Raw genomic sequence first — 14,121 nt, 5'->3', positions numbered from 1 at the left:
TGAAAGGACCTTGAAGAGAAAGCTAAGAGAAGCTAAAGCACAACTCTCTGGAGAGGACCTAACAGAAATTTTCAAACAAGAAGAAGCCATGGCAGCCGAAAACAACAACAATGCCAACAATGTAAGGAAGGTGCTTGGTAACTTTACTGCACCTACTCCTGACTTCTATGGGAGAAGCATCTCTATCCCTGCCATTGGAGCAAACAATTTTGAGCTTAAGCCTCAATTAGTTTCTCTAATGCAACAGAATTGCAAGTTTCATGGACTTCCATTAGAAGATCCTCATCAGTTCTTAGCTGAATTCTTGCAAATCTATGACACTGTCAAGACCAATGGGGTTGACCCTGAGGTCTACAAACTTATGCTCTTCCCTTTGGCTGTAAGAGACAGAGCTAGAATATGGTTGGATTCACAACCTAAGGAAAGCCTAAACTCTTGGGAAAAGCTGGTCAGCACTTTTCTGGCCAAATTTTTTCCACCTCAAAAATTGAGTAAGCTTAGAGTGGAAGTCCAGACCTTCAGACAGAAGGAAGGTGAATCCCTCTATGAAGCTTGGGAAAGATACAAACAATTGATCAGAAAGTGTCCTTCTAACATGCTTTCTGAATGGAGCATCATAGGTATCTTCTATGATGGTCTGTCTGAACTGTCCAAGATGTCATTGGACAGCTGATAAACCATTATTTTATGGTTTATATTGTGTTTAATTGTGTGGTTTTATCATATCTTTACCCACTTATTCATTAAATTAGCATGTATTTGCAATTCCTTCCTAAAATTACTCCATGGTTGAAAAACTTGCTTCCTAGAGACTTTTTAATTTTGTTTTTTAATTCTCTATTATTCCATTCGATGCCGTGATCTGTGTGTTAAGTGTTTCAGGCTTTATAGGGCATAAATGACTTGGAGATTAGAAAGGAAGCTTGCAAAAATGGAAGGAACACAAGAAATTAAGGAGATGACCAGCGAGAAGTGACGCGGACGCATGGCTCACACGACCGCGCTACATATAGGAAATTGCAGTGACGCGGACGCATGGCTCATGCGATCGCGCGGATTGGAAACTGCACAAGTGACGCGAAGGCGTGGACGATTCGCACGCGTGGCAAGACAAAACGCTGGATGACGCGATCGCGTGACGTGCGCGATCTGCAGAATCTGCAAAATTCGCTGGGGGTGATTTTGGGCCCTATTTTGACCCTATTTTCGGCCCAGAAAAGCAGATTAGAGCCAGGGAACATGTAGAGACAAGAGAACAACATTCACTCCGCATAATTTTAGTTTTTAGATCTGATTTTACTTCTCCTCTAGGTTTTCTCTCTACACATTCATAGTTCTTAGGATTTTGATTTTATTTTGCTTCTTGGACTGGGATATTGAGAAGAGTTATTACCTCCGCCAAGACTTCATTACTCTAGTTTGTTTTCCTTATTTGTCTCTTACTCTTCCATGTCCTTAATTTATTCAGAATTACTATTGGATTATTTTTAGAATTTATTAATACAAAAATTATTTTTATTTTTAATTGATCTTTTTGATTATTATCTATCATGTCTATCTTTATTTCTCTTTATTATTTTGTGAAGTTTACATTCATAATGAGCGAGTAGTTCCATAACTTGAATTAGAGTTGATTGAAAGGAGGTCCTTGAGTTGGAATGCTCAAGAGAAAAATTGTAATTGGGTTTATTGTTGGATTGCCCTCTAGTTACTGACACTAATCCTTTCCAAGGGAGAGGATTGGAACTTGTGAATAGAAATAGCTTTCTAACTTGCTTGACTTTCCTCTACCTAGTAAGGGATAACTAAGCAGAACAACCTTCAATCATCAATTAATCTTGAGAGTACTTCAACAAGAATAGGGCTTCCAACTAATCTACTCCCGGTCAAGGTTTTTATTTAAAATTACATAAATTCTCTAATTTAATTTCCTGTTTATCAACTCAACCATTTTTGAAAACATCTGATTAATAAAATAGCACATCTTTCTGCAACTCGTTGGGAGACGACCTGGGACTCATACTCCTAGTATTTTAATTCTAATTTTGTGACAACCCTTCTAAATTGATGAACGGATTTTCGGTTGGTTAAGAACTGTACTTGCAACGTATCTCTTATAATAATTTCTTAACTCGCCAATTTCTGCCACGTCAATTTTTGGCGCCGTTGCCGGGGAGTTGCAATAGAATGTTAAGTTATTGATTGGAATTTATTTATTTTTATTTTATTTTATTTTGCTACTATGAGCTGCATGTTTCTTTCGTTAAATGACGCGTTCACTTCCTGATCCAAGCTTGCCAGTATTTGATCCTGAGATTGAAAGAACTATCTCACGAATAAGGCAAGCTCGGCGTCGGTTAGTCCTCTCTGAGGGCGGATCTGAAACGTCACTTGAGGAAGAAACAAGCCGCCGTTCTACTGATTCGGTTGATTCACGCGTAGGTGACATGGCAGCACCTAAGAGAGTTACTATCCAGGAGGCTGGAGCCCCTAATTTCACAATGCAACCGTTTCAAGCGCATCACTCAGCGGTGGCTATAGACTTTGAAATAAAGACTGCACTGCTCAATTTGATGCCTAAGTTTCATGGCTTACCCGCTCAAGAGCCTATCAAGCACCTTAGGGATTTCCAAGCAGCCTGTTCTACTGTCAGGCGTGATGGTGCAGATGAAACTTCTATTCTGTTGAAAGCTTTCCCGTTCTCTCTTGAGGGAAAGGCGAGAGAGTGGTACTACACTCAACCCGTAGCAACTATTTCTGACTGGGATACACTTAGAAGAGAATTTTTGGAAAAATTCTTTCCAGCTGAAGTTACTGATAAACTGAGGAAAGACATTTCCATGATTGTCCAGGATGAATCCGAGACTTTCTATGAATATTGGGAGCGCTTCAACAATCTTCTAGAAGTATGCCCCCACCATATGATTGACAAGATAGTGTTGCTCGGCTACGTCACACAGGGCATGATGCCTCAAGATAAGACCACATTGGAAAGTGCAAGCAATGGGTCTATGAAAAAGTACAAGACCACTGATGAGGCATGGCAATTGATCAGCGACTTAGCTGAATCTACCCAGAATCACAGGCAGAAACAAAGCCGGTCAAAAGCTGTTGCAGAGGTATCTTTTAACAAAGAGACTACTGCTCTGACTCAGAGTATATGCGAGATGACCAACTTACTGAGGCAGATGCAGTTGAATCAACAACAAGCTCAGCAAGCTCAACCTTCTCCACCACAGCAAAGCCAACAGTTGGTTCCACAAAGAGTATGCCTGTGCTGATTATAGCCATTATACTGATGAATGTCCGCAGCTTCAGCAGGAAGACAACACTGTGGCAGCCACTCATAACTTCTATGACCGCCCCAATCAAGGATACAATCAAGGTGGCAGTTACAACCATGGATGGCAGGATAATTCCAACCAATGTTGGAGAGATAATTCTAATTAGAGTTGGAGGGACAACTATAATAGAGGAGGCATAGATAATCAGGGAAATCAGAGGTGGAATAATAACAACAACAGGCAGCAGAACCAGAACCAGCCTTACAGAGCACCTTACCTGAGGCAATCCCAAGGACCACAGAATAACCAACAGCAGACCTCTCAGATCACTTATCCCTCTTCATCTTCTAATGATGAGTTACTACAATCTATTGATCGGAGATAGCAGGCCATGGAAAACAACCTTACTTCTACTCTAAATGGTCTGAACTCTACCTTGCAAGCTCTTGTCTCATAGATTGGATCACTGAATAACTCCAATAACCAGCCTTTGAGCTCCAGTGGAATCCCTTCTCAACCATTACCCAATCCAAAGGGTGGCATCAATGCCATCACCCTAAGGTTCGGAACCACATTGCAAGAGAGGAATCAAGAGGAGCCAAAACCACCAGAATACGCCTCAGCTGAAGAGGTAGTGGAAATAGAAGATGTCGAGGAGGAAGAGGACATACAGGACATGGCTGAAGAAGAAGAAGCTCAATCACAGGAAGAAGCACCAAAGGGCGCAGACACTGCAGAAAATGCCATTCTTATTCCATTTCCACAACTTGCAAGGAAGCCCAGGAAGCAGTTGGAACCTGATCCCAAAATGGTAGAAATATTCACAAAGGTTGAGGTAACTGTTCCCCTTTTTGATGTTATTCAGTAGGTACCTAAATACGCAAAGTTTCTAAAAGATTTATGTATACATAAAGACAAAATTAATGAATTAGAAACTATTCCTTTAGGTAGTTCTATATCTGCTTTAACGGGAGGTATACCTGAAAAGTGTAGTGATCCAGGTCCATGTATGGTTAATTGTACTATTGGTGGTGTGGTAATTTCTGACTGCATGTGTGATTTAGGAGCTTGTGTGAGTATAATGCCTTTGTCTATATATGATATTTTGAGGCTCCCTCCCTTAAAAAGGTCGGCAGCTCGTTTTGTGTTAGCAGATAAAAGCATTATTACAGTGGTTAGAGTTGCTGAAGATGTCTTAGTGGGTATTAAGGGGCTCACATTTTCCATTGATTTTTATATCCTGGAGATGCCCCAAAATGACTCAGAGAAGCCATCGTCAATCCTACTCGGAAGACCATTCCTGAAGACCTCGAAGTTCAAATTGGATGCTTTTTCAGGAACATACTCTTTTGAAATAGACGGCCGAGTAGTAAGCTTCAATCTGAATGGAATTATAAAGCACCCTCCGGAAGATCATTCTATCCTCCAGTGTGACATCATAGATGAAACCGTGGCTAAAGTTCACCAGGAGGAGTTCGAAGAGAAGTACATAGGACAAGGTCCGAGTGTGGGGACACTTTCTGAGGACAATGAAAGTACTTTACCATTGTCACCAGCTCCAGACAATCCAGAGCCTGGCCATGAGCAGAAGTTAGAATTAAAACCCTTCCCTTCACACCTCAAATATGCTTACCTTGAGGACAAGCAGAAGTTTCCAGTTATCATTACAAGGGAACTCACTTCTCAACAAGAAGAGCAGTTACTTAGTGTGCTGAGGAGGCACAAGAAGGCAATTGGGTGGAGTTTGGCAGACATAGTAGGCATCAACCCTTAAGTTTGTGAACACAGGATATTTTTAGAAGAGGGAGCAAGGCCTGTTCGTCAACCCCAGAGAAGACTAAACCCCACTATCTTAGAGGTTGTCAAGAAGGAAGTGACCAGACTACTGGAGGCAGATATCATCTACCCCATCTCAGACAGTGAATGGGTAAGCCCAGTACAAGTGGTGCCCAAGAAGTCTAGAATCACTACAGTGAAGAATGAGCATGGAGAGCTCATAGCAACCAGAGTACAGAACGCCTGGAGGGTCTGCATTGATTACAAGCGCCTAAACCGGGCCACTCATAAGGATCACTATCCTCTTCCATTCATTGATCAAATGCTGGATCGCCTGCCAGGTAAATCACATTATTACTTTTTAGATGGTTACACAGGCTATTTCCAGATTCATATAGCTCCTGAAGATTAGAAGAAGACCACTTTTACATGTCCTTTTGGGACGTATGCTTATAAGAGAATACCATTTGGCTTGTGCAATGCACCAGCTACTTTCCAAAGGTGTATGATGAGTCTTTTCTCTGATCTTATTGAGGACTGTATGGAGGATTTTATGGATGATTTTAGCGTTTATGGTGATTCCTTTAATCTTTGCTTGGATAGTTTATCTAGAGTATTAGATAGATGTGTTAGTACAAACCTTGTATTGAATTTTGAAAAATATCACTTTATGGTAAGACAAGGTATTGTACTAGGACATGTTGTGTCCAATACTGGCATTTCTGTAGATCCAGCAAAGGTGGATGTTATTTCTAGTTTACCTTACCCCTCCTCTGTGAGGGAAGTTCGTTCGTTCCTTGGCCATGCAGGTTTTTACCGGAGATTCATTAAGGACTTTAGTAAGGTAGCACTTCCCTTATCCAAACTACTGCAGAAAGATATTGAGTTCGAGTTCAGTGAGGATTGCAAACACGCGTTTGATAAGCTGAAGACTGCCCTGACTCAAACTCCAATTGTGAGAGGACCTGACTGGAGCCAGCCATTTGAGATCATGTGCGATGCTTCCAACCATGCAGTAAGAGCAGCGCTGGCTCAGCGTGAAGGTAAGGACCCCTTTGTAATTGCTTATGCGTCTAAGACTTTAGACGCCGCTCAGTCTAATTACACTACTACTGAGAAAGAGCTTCTTGCTATTGTTTTTGCTCTGGATAAATTCCGAGCCTATTTACTTGGTATGAAAGTAGTAGTGTACTCGGACCATGCAGCTCTAAAGTATTTATTAGCTAAAAAAGAATCCAAACCAAGGCTTATACGTTGGATACTACTACTACAAGAATTTGATTTAGAAATTAAGGATAGGAGTGGTAACCAGAATCTAGTGGCAGACCACTTGAGTCGCCTTGAGCACATTAGGGATAACTCCACTCCTATAGCTGATAATTTCCCTTTTGATAACCTGCAAGCAGTATCTGAGGTAGTCCCTTGGTATGCACCTGTAGCTAATTATCTAGTTAGCCGCACTTTTCCTCCAAACTTTACTAATCATCAAAGAGACAAGCTGAAAAGCGAGTCTAAATATTATATATGGGATGACCCGTATTTATGGAGATGTGGTGCTGACCAGGTAATTAGACGGTGTGTGCCTCAATCAGAATTCCAGTCCATTTTAGAGGCCTGCTACTCATCTAAGAGTGGAGGACATTTTGGCCCTCAAAGAACAGTTAGAAAAATCTTAAACTGTGGATTCTGGTGGCCTACTCTTTTTAGAGACGCTTCTAAATTTTGTAAATCTTGTTTCCCATGCCAAAAATTTGGTAATATATCCAAGAGGAATGAGATGCCTCAACAAATTATGCTTTTCTGTGAAATTTTTTATGTTTGGGGCATTGACTTCATGGGTCCATTTCCCAATTCTAATGGTTACTTTTATATATTGTTAGCGGTGGATTACATTTTTAAATGGGTGGAAGCAATTCCTACCCGCACTGATGATGCTAACACTGTTGTTTCCTTTGTTAAAAACCATATTATTTGTCGCTTTGGATCACCACGAGCAATCGTGAGCGATCAAGGCACCCATTTTTGTAACAGGAGACTAACAGGATTGCTGAAGAAGCATGTGATAGTTCATAAAGTAGCAACAACCTACCATCCTCAAACTAATGGGCAAGCCGAGGTGTCTAACAGAGAGCTAAAGCGAATATTACAGAAGATAGTCAAACCTCATAGAAGAGACTGGAGCACCAGGCTACAAGATGCACTTTGGGCATACAGAACAGCATACAAGACACTCATTGGGATGAGTCCCTTCCACTTAGTTTATGGAAAAGCCTGTCATCTCTCAGTTGAAGTAGAGCACAAAGCCTTTTGGGCAGTAAAGGAGTGCAACATGGGATTTGAGACAGCCGGAGCTGAAAGGAAGTTGCAACTGCAAGAATTAGAAAGCCTTCGCCTAGAAGCTTATGAGAACTCAAGGCTGTACAAGGAAAAGATGAAGGCTGTACATGATAAGCACATCAAGAGGAGAGAGTTCCAACCTGGGGACTTAGTCCTCCTTTACAAATCTAGACTGAGGCTCATGCCAGGCAAGTTGAGATCAAGATGGGAAGGTCCATATAGAGTAGAGAAGGCTGAGCCGTACGGAGTTTTTCACCTAAGTCATCCTTCAAGCTCTGAATTCATCAAAGTTAATGGACATCATTTAAAGCTATATCATGGCGAGAAGATGAAGAAAAATAAGGAGCTAGAGATCTTCCTCTTGGAGGATCCACCCATAGCCGAAGACTAAGCTAGTAGAGCATCCAACTTACGGACGTTAAAGCAAAGTGCTGGGTGGGAGACAACCCACCATGGTATGATCGTTCATTTCTTTATTCTTAGTTTTCTTTTTCAATAACTCTTCTCTTTATTAGCACATTTAGTTTGCATCTGCATTTGCATATTTTTATTTTTAGAAAAAAAAAACTTCGCACACGACGCGACCGCATCACCGACGCGTCCGCGTCACAGGTGCGTAAGAAAGAAAAATAAATCGAACAGAAAGTCACGCGAGAGCGTGGCTGGAGGCGTGCCCCTGGCACGATTCGACCCACGGCGACCGCGTCCATGACGCGAACGCGTCATTTGGGAATAATGCCTCCCACGCGTCCGCGTCACCCACGCGGACGCGTGACCTAAAATCGACGTAAAAAAGGGTGCATGGCCGAAAGTTGTGCTGGAGTGGTGCTAAACTGGCGCCAGCCGCACATACCCGACCACGCGAACGCGTGCCCCACGCGTCCGCGTCACATTCCAATATAGGCCACTCATGCAATTGCATGACTCACACAATCGCGTCACCCAACCACTTGGCAATAATAAGTTTTGAACAGAGAGTTGTGCGAGTGTGAGGCTGCTCTCGCGCCACTCGCACCGATCATGTCACGCGTCCACGTGACCGATGCGACCGCATCGACCCATCTAAGTACCATCTGTGCGAACGCGTACCCCACGCGTATGCGTCACTTGCGCCGCACAGTTTAACCTAATCTACTAAAATATCTTATCTTTTTCTTTCCCAAATCCTACTTTTTCTTTTCCTTCTTCTTTCCCCTCCCTTTCCTTCCTTCTTCCTTCTTTCTCACTTTCTACTTTCTCTCTCACCACCATTATCAAGGTTTTTCTTTTCTTCTTCCTTCCTTACTTTTCTATTATCCTTTTTATTTTTATGTTTTCTTCTTTTCTTTTCTTTTTACTTTCCTTATCCATGTTTTCTTTTTCTTTCTTTTTCTTTTAATTGGTGTTAGAAATTTATTTGGGTCATTGTTCCTTATTATATGCTTGTGGATTGTTGCAAAATTGTTTGGTAATTATATATTAATTTTTAAGAGTGGCTTGCATGTTCAATTTAATAATTTCAATAGCTTATTCATCATGCATGCTATGTGTTTGTGAAAAAGCCCATATGGCATTTTGCATTTTTCCAGATTATTCCATTCTACTATTCTAATGCCTGTTTCTCATAAAACCCCTTTCATATTTTATTCATTGAAAATAATTGTCAATATAAACGTGATGGACAGTTTGTTACGAGCGATAACATATTTAAGTAATTAATGCTTGATCTATGCTACTCATGCCTTTGCCAGCATGCCAATAAACATCCTGCATCTAATTACCAAAAAATGCACTTACTTTATTTCCTTTGATGAACTTTTCACATGTAGTCATGACCATGTGTTAACGACATCCTTCTTTTCTGTGCATTGATTATCACCTATACCATCCTCTTCCTTACTCTATTCCTTTGAATTCAAAGTTACTTTCTTTTTTCCCTTTTCAGGATGGCCACTAATAAATAAAAAGAGAAAGCTACTCCCAAACCACCAGCAAGGAGAGGAACAAAAAGAGAATTAGTGGTAGAGCCTTCTTCAACTGCAGTAAAGCCCTCCACAAAAAGAATTAAGAGGATTATAAAGGTTGATGAAAAAGAGAAAGCCTTCCTCGCAAAGGACACTGCGCGATTTCCCAATCGCTATTGTGAGCAGATGTTCCCCATCCTGGCAGAACAGAGTTACAACAACGAATACCTTCTTATCCTCCCGCCCAATATTGCTACCTTTGTTGAGCCGCAAATTGAATGAAGACAATGGGGTTTTGATGAGCGGATAATTTATACGCTTTTTGGCATTGTTTTTACATAGTTTTTAGTATGAATTGATTAGTTTTTGGTATATTTTTATTAGTTTTTAAATAAAAATCACATTTCTAGACTTTACTATAAGTTTGTGTGTTTTTCTATGATTTTAGGTAATTTTTGGCTGAAATTGAGGGACTTGAGCAAAAATCAAATTCAGAGGTTGAAGAAGGACTGCAGATGCTGTTGGATTCTGACCTCCCTGCACTCAAAGTGAATTTTCTGGAGCTACAGAAGTCCAAATGGCACGCTCTCAATTGCGTTGGAAAGTAGACATCCAGGGCTTTCCCGCAATATATAATAATCCATACTTTACCCGAGTTTAAATGACATAAACTGGCGTTCAACGCCAGCCTTCTGCCCTATTATGGAGTTAAACGCCAGAAACAGGTTGCAAAGCAGAGTTAAACGCCAGAAACAGGTTACAAACTGGCGTTTAACTCCAAGAAAGACCTCTACACGTGAAAGCTTCAATGCTCAGCCCAAGCACACACCAAGTGGGCCCGGAAGTGAATTTCTGCATCATTTACTCATTTTTGTAACCCTAGTAACTAGTTTAGTATAAATAGAACTTTTTACTATCATGTTACGCATCTGAGCTTTTGGAAATATTTGGATTATCTTTTGATCCTTTGATCACGTTTTGGGAGCTGGCCATTCGGCCATGTCTGGACCTTGTTCTTATGTATTTTCAACGGTAGAGTTTCTATACACCAGAGATTAAGGTGTGGAGCTCTCCTGTTCCTTATGAATTAATGCAAAGTACTACTATTTTTCTATTCAATTCAAGCCTATTTCTTCTCTAAGATATCCAGTCGCACACAAGAACATGATAAATGTGATGATTATGTGACGCTCATCATCATTCTCACTTATGAACGCGTGCCTGACAAACACTTCCGTTCTACATACAAACAAGCTTGAATGCATATTTCTTAGCCTTCTGATCGTGAGATCAGAGTCTTCGTGGTATAGGCTAGAATTATTGGCGGCCATTCTTGAGATCCGGAAAGTCTAAACCTTGTCTGTGGTATTCCGAGTAGGATCCGGGAAGCGATGGCTGTGACGAGCTTCAAACTCGCGAGTGCTGGGCGTAGTGACAGACGCAAAAGGATTACTGAATCCTATTCCAGTATGATCGAGAACCGACAGATGATTAGCCGTGCGGTGACAGCGCATTTTGGACCATTTTCACTGAGAGGACAGGAAGTAGCCATTGACAACGGTGATGCCCAACATACAGCTTGCCATGGAAAGGAGTATGAGGGATTGGATGAAAGCAGTAGGAAAGTAGAGGTTCAGAAGGAACAAAAGCATCTCCATACGCTTATCTGAAATTCTCACCAATGAATTACATAAGTATTCCTATCCTATTTTATATTTTAATTATATTCTAATTATCAAAACTCTATAACCATTTGAGTCCGCCTGACTGAGATTTACAAGGTGACCATAGCTTGCTTCATGCCAACAATCTCCGTGGGATCGACCCTTACTCACGTAAGGTTTATTACTTGGACGACCCAGTGCACTTGCTGGTTAGTTGTGCGAAGTTGTGACAAAGAACTAAGATTATGATCGTGCGTATTAAGTTTTTGACGCCGTTACCAAGGAATGAACGATCACAATTTTGCATACCAAGTTTTTGGCGCCGTTGCCGAGGATTGTTCGAGTTTGGATAACTGACGGTTCATCTTGTTGCTCAGATTAGGTAATTTTATTTTAATTTTAAGTTTTTGTTTTTATTCTTTTTTATTTTCGAAAATTTTCAAAAAAAATAATATTTAAAAAAAAATTTTTTTCTATGTCTTCAGAATTTTTAAAGATTGAATTCTAGTGTTTCAGATGATGCTTTTATCATCACAGGAGCTAGTTGATTCTCATCAAGTTGGCTGTTGTATATAATGTCCTGCTGAAGCTTGTTTTGCCCTGTCTAATCTCTTTAGACTGAAGCTTTACACTAACATTGCATGATTCCTGGAATTCTTATTTAAAATTTTGAAATCCTTATTTTTCTTTTTTTAAAATAATTTCCGAAAAAACCCAAAATTTTTTAATAAAATCATAAAAACCAAAAATGATTTTGTGTCTCTTGTTTGAGTCTTGTGTCAATTTTTAAGTTTGGTGTCAATTGCATGTTTTTAAAATTTGTGCATTTTTTTTCGAAAACTCATGCATGTGTTCTTCATGATCTTCAAGTTGTTCTTGACAAGTCTTCTTGTTTGATCTTCATATTTTCTTGTTTTCCTTATGCATTCTTGAATTATTAGTGTCTAAAGTTTGAAAATTTCTAAGTTTGGTGTCTTGCATGTTTTTCTTTTCTTAAATATTTTTCAAAAATAAGTCTTGATGTTCATCTTGATCTTCAAAGTGTTCTTGGTGTTCATCTTGACATTTAAAGTGTTCCTGCATGCATCATGTGTTTTGATCCAAAATTTTCATGCATTAAGTCTTTTTGATGTTTTTCTCTCTCATCATTAAAATTCAAAATTCAAAAAAATATCTTTCCCTTCTTTCACTCATAAATTTCGAAAATTTGAGTTGACTTTTTCAAAACTTTTTAAAATTTAGTTATTTCTTATGAGTCAAGTCAAATTTTCAATTTAAAAATTCTATATTTTTCAAATCTTTTTCAAAAATCAAATCTTTTTCAATTTTTCTTTCATAATTTCGAAATTTTCAAAAATTTATTTTCAAAATCTTTTTCTTATTTCTATTTCATATTTTCGAAATTAATGCTAACAATTAATGTGATTGATTCAAAAACTTTAAGTTTGTTACTTGCCTAGTAAAAAAGGTTCAATCTTTAAATTTTAAAATCATATCTTTCTGTTTCTTGTTAGTCAAGTAATCAACTTTAATTTCAAAAATCAAATCTTTTTAAATTTCTTTTTCAAATCTTTTTCAAAATAAATGTCAATCACATCTTTTCAAAATCAATTTCAAAATCTTTTCTAACTTCTTATCTTTTCAAAATTTAATTTTCAAATCTTTTTTTTATTAACTACTTAACTTTTTGTTTGATTTTAAAAGTTTACTATTTCAATCATATCTTTTTCAAAACTACCTAACTAGTTCTCTATTTAATTTTCGAAAATCACCTTCCTCTTTTTCAAAATCCCTTTTTGATTAACTATTTGTTTTAAATTTTAATTTGATTTAATTTTATTTTTAATTTTTTGAATTTTAATTTTTAATTTTAGATTAAAAACAAAAATATTTTTATTTTATTTTATTTAATTTTCGAATTTTTCCCTCTCTCATCTCCTTCTAATTATTTATTCATCTACTAACACTTCTCTTCCACCCAAGAATTCAAACCCACTCTTCCCCTCTGTGTTTGGATTCTTATCTTTTCCTTCCTCTATTCTTCTCTCCTTATACTTACATAGGGAATCTCTATACTGTGACATAGAGGATTCCATATTTTCTTTTGTGTTCTCTTCTTTTTCATATGAGCAGGAATAAGGATAAGAATATTCTTGTTGAAGCTGATCCTAAACCTGAAAGGACTCTGAAGAGGAAGCTAAGGGAAGCTAAAGCACAACTCTCTGGAGAAAATCTGACAAAAATTTTTGAAAAAGAAGGAGACATGGCCGTAAATAATAACAATGCAAGGAAGATGCTTGGTGACTTTACTGCACCAAATTCCAATTTACATGGAAGAAGCATCTCAATCCCTACCATTGGAGCAAACAATTTTGAGCTAAAGCCTCAATTAGTTTCTCTGATGCAACAGAACTGCAAGTTTCATGGACTTTTATCAGAAGATCTTTTTCAGTTCTTAACTGAGTTCTTGCAGATCTGTGATACTGTTAAGACCAATGGGGTTGACTCCGAGGTCTACAGGCTTATGCTTTTCCCGTTTGATGTAAGAGACAGAGCTAGAATATGGTTGGACTCTCAACCTAAAGATAGCCTGAACTCTTGGGATAAGCTGGTCACGACTTTCTTAGCCAAGTTCTTTCCTCCTCAAAAGCTTAGCAAGCTTAGAGTGGATGTTCAAACCTTCAAACAGAAAGAAGGTGAATCCCTCTATGAAGCTTGGGAGAGATATAAGCAACTGACTAAAAAGTGTCCTTCTGACATGCTTTCAGAATGGACCATCCTGGATATATTCTATGATGGTCTGTCTGAATTATCAAAGATGTCATTGGACCATTCTGCAGGTGGATCTATTCACCTAAAGAAAATGCCTGCAGAAGCTCAGAAACTCATTGACATGGTTGCAAATAACCAGTTCATGTACACTTCTGAAAGGAATCCTGTGAGTAATGGGACGCCTCAGAGGAAGGGAGTTCTTGAAATTGATACTCTGAATGCCATATTGGCTCAGAATAAAATATTGACTCAGCAAGTCAATATGATTTCTCAGAGTCTGAATGGATTGCAAGCTGCATCCAACAGTACTCAAGAGGCATCTTTTGAAGAAGAAGCTTATGATCA

General features: G+C 38.9%; 3 non-coding genes across 3 annotated transcripts; all 3 read right to left on the bottom strand.

The window, feature by feature from the left end:
- Positions 1 to 493: 493 nt before the first annotated feature.
- LOC112761453 (small nucleolar RNA R71) lies at positions 494 to 601 on the bottom strand. The gene has a single exon (XR_003181848.1). It is a non-coding gene; the product is annotated as a small nucleolar RNA R71 (small nucleolar RNA).
- Positions 602 to 2,819: 2,218 nt separating this feature from the next.
- Positions 2,820 to 2,927, bottom strand: LOC112761595 (small nucleolar RNA R71). The gene has a single exon (XR_003181983.1). It is a non-coding gene; the product is annotated as a small nucleolar RNA R71 (small nucleolar RNA).
- A 10,733-nt stretch (positions 2,928 to 13,660) lies between these two features.
- On the bottom strand, positions 13,661 to 13,768 carry LOC112761132 (small nucleolar RNA R71). Its single transcript, XR_003181541.1, has one exon. It is a non-coding gene; the product is annotated as a small nucleolar RNA R71 (small nucleolar RNA).
- Between the last annotated feature and the right edge of the window lie 353 nt (positions 13,769 to 14,121).

The sequence above is a fragment of the Arachis hypogaea genome, chromosome 16 (assembly GCF_003086295.3).
Source record: "Arachis hypogaea cultivar Tifrunner chromosome 16, arahy.Tifrunner.gnm2.J5K5, whole genome shotgun sequence".
In the NCBI taxonomy this organism is placed as follows: domain Eukaryota; kingdom Viridiplantae; phylum Streptophyta; class Magnoliopsida; order Fabales; family Fabaceae; genus Arachis; species Arachis hypogaea.
Note: the sequence above shows the minus strand (reverse complement) of the source record. Positions and strands in the feature narration are given on the sequence as shown.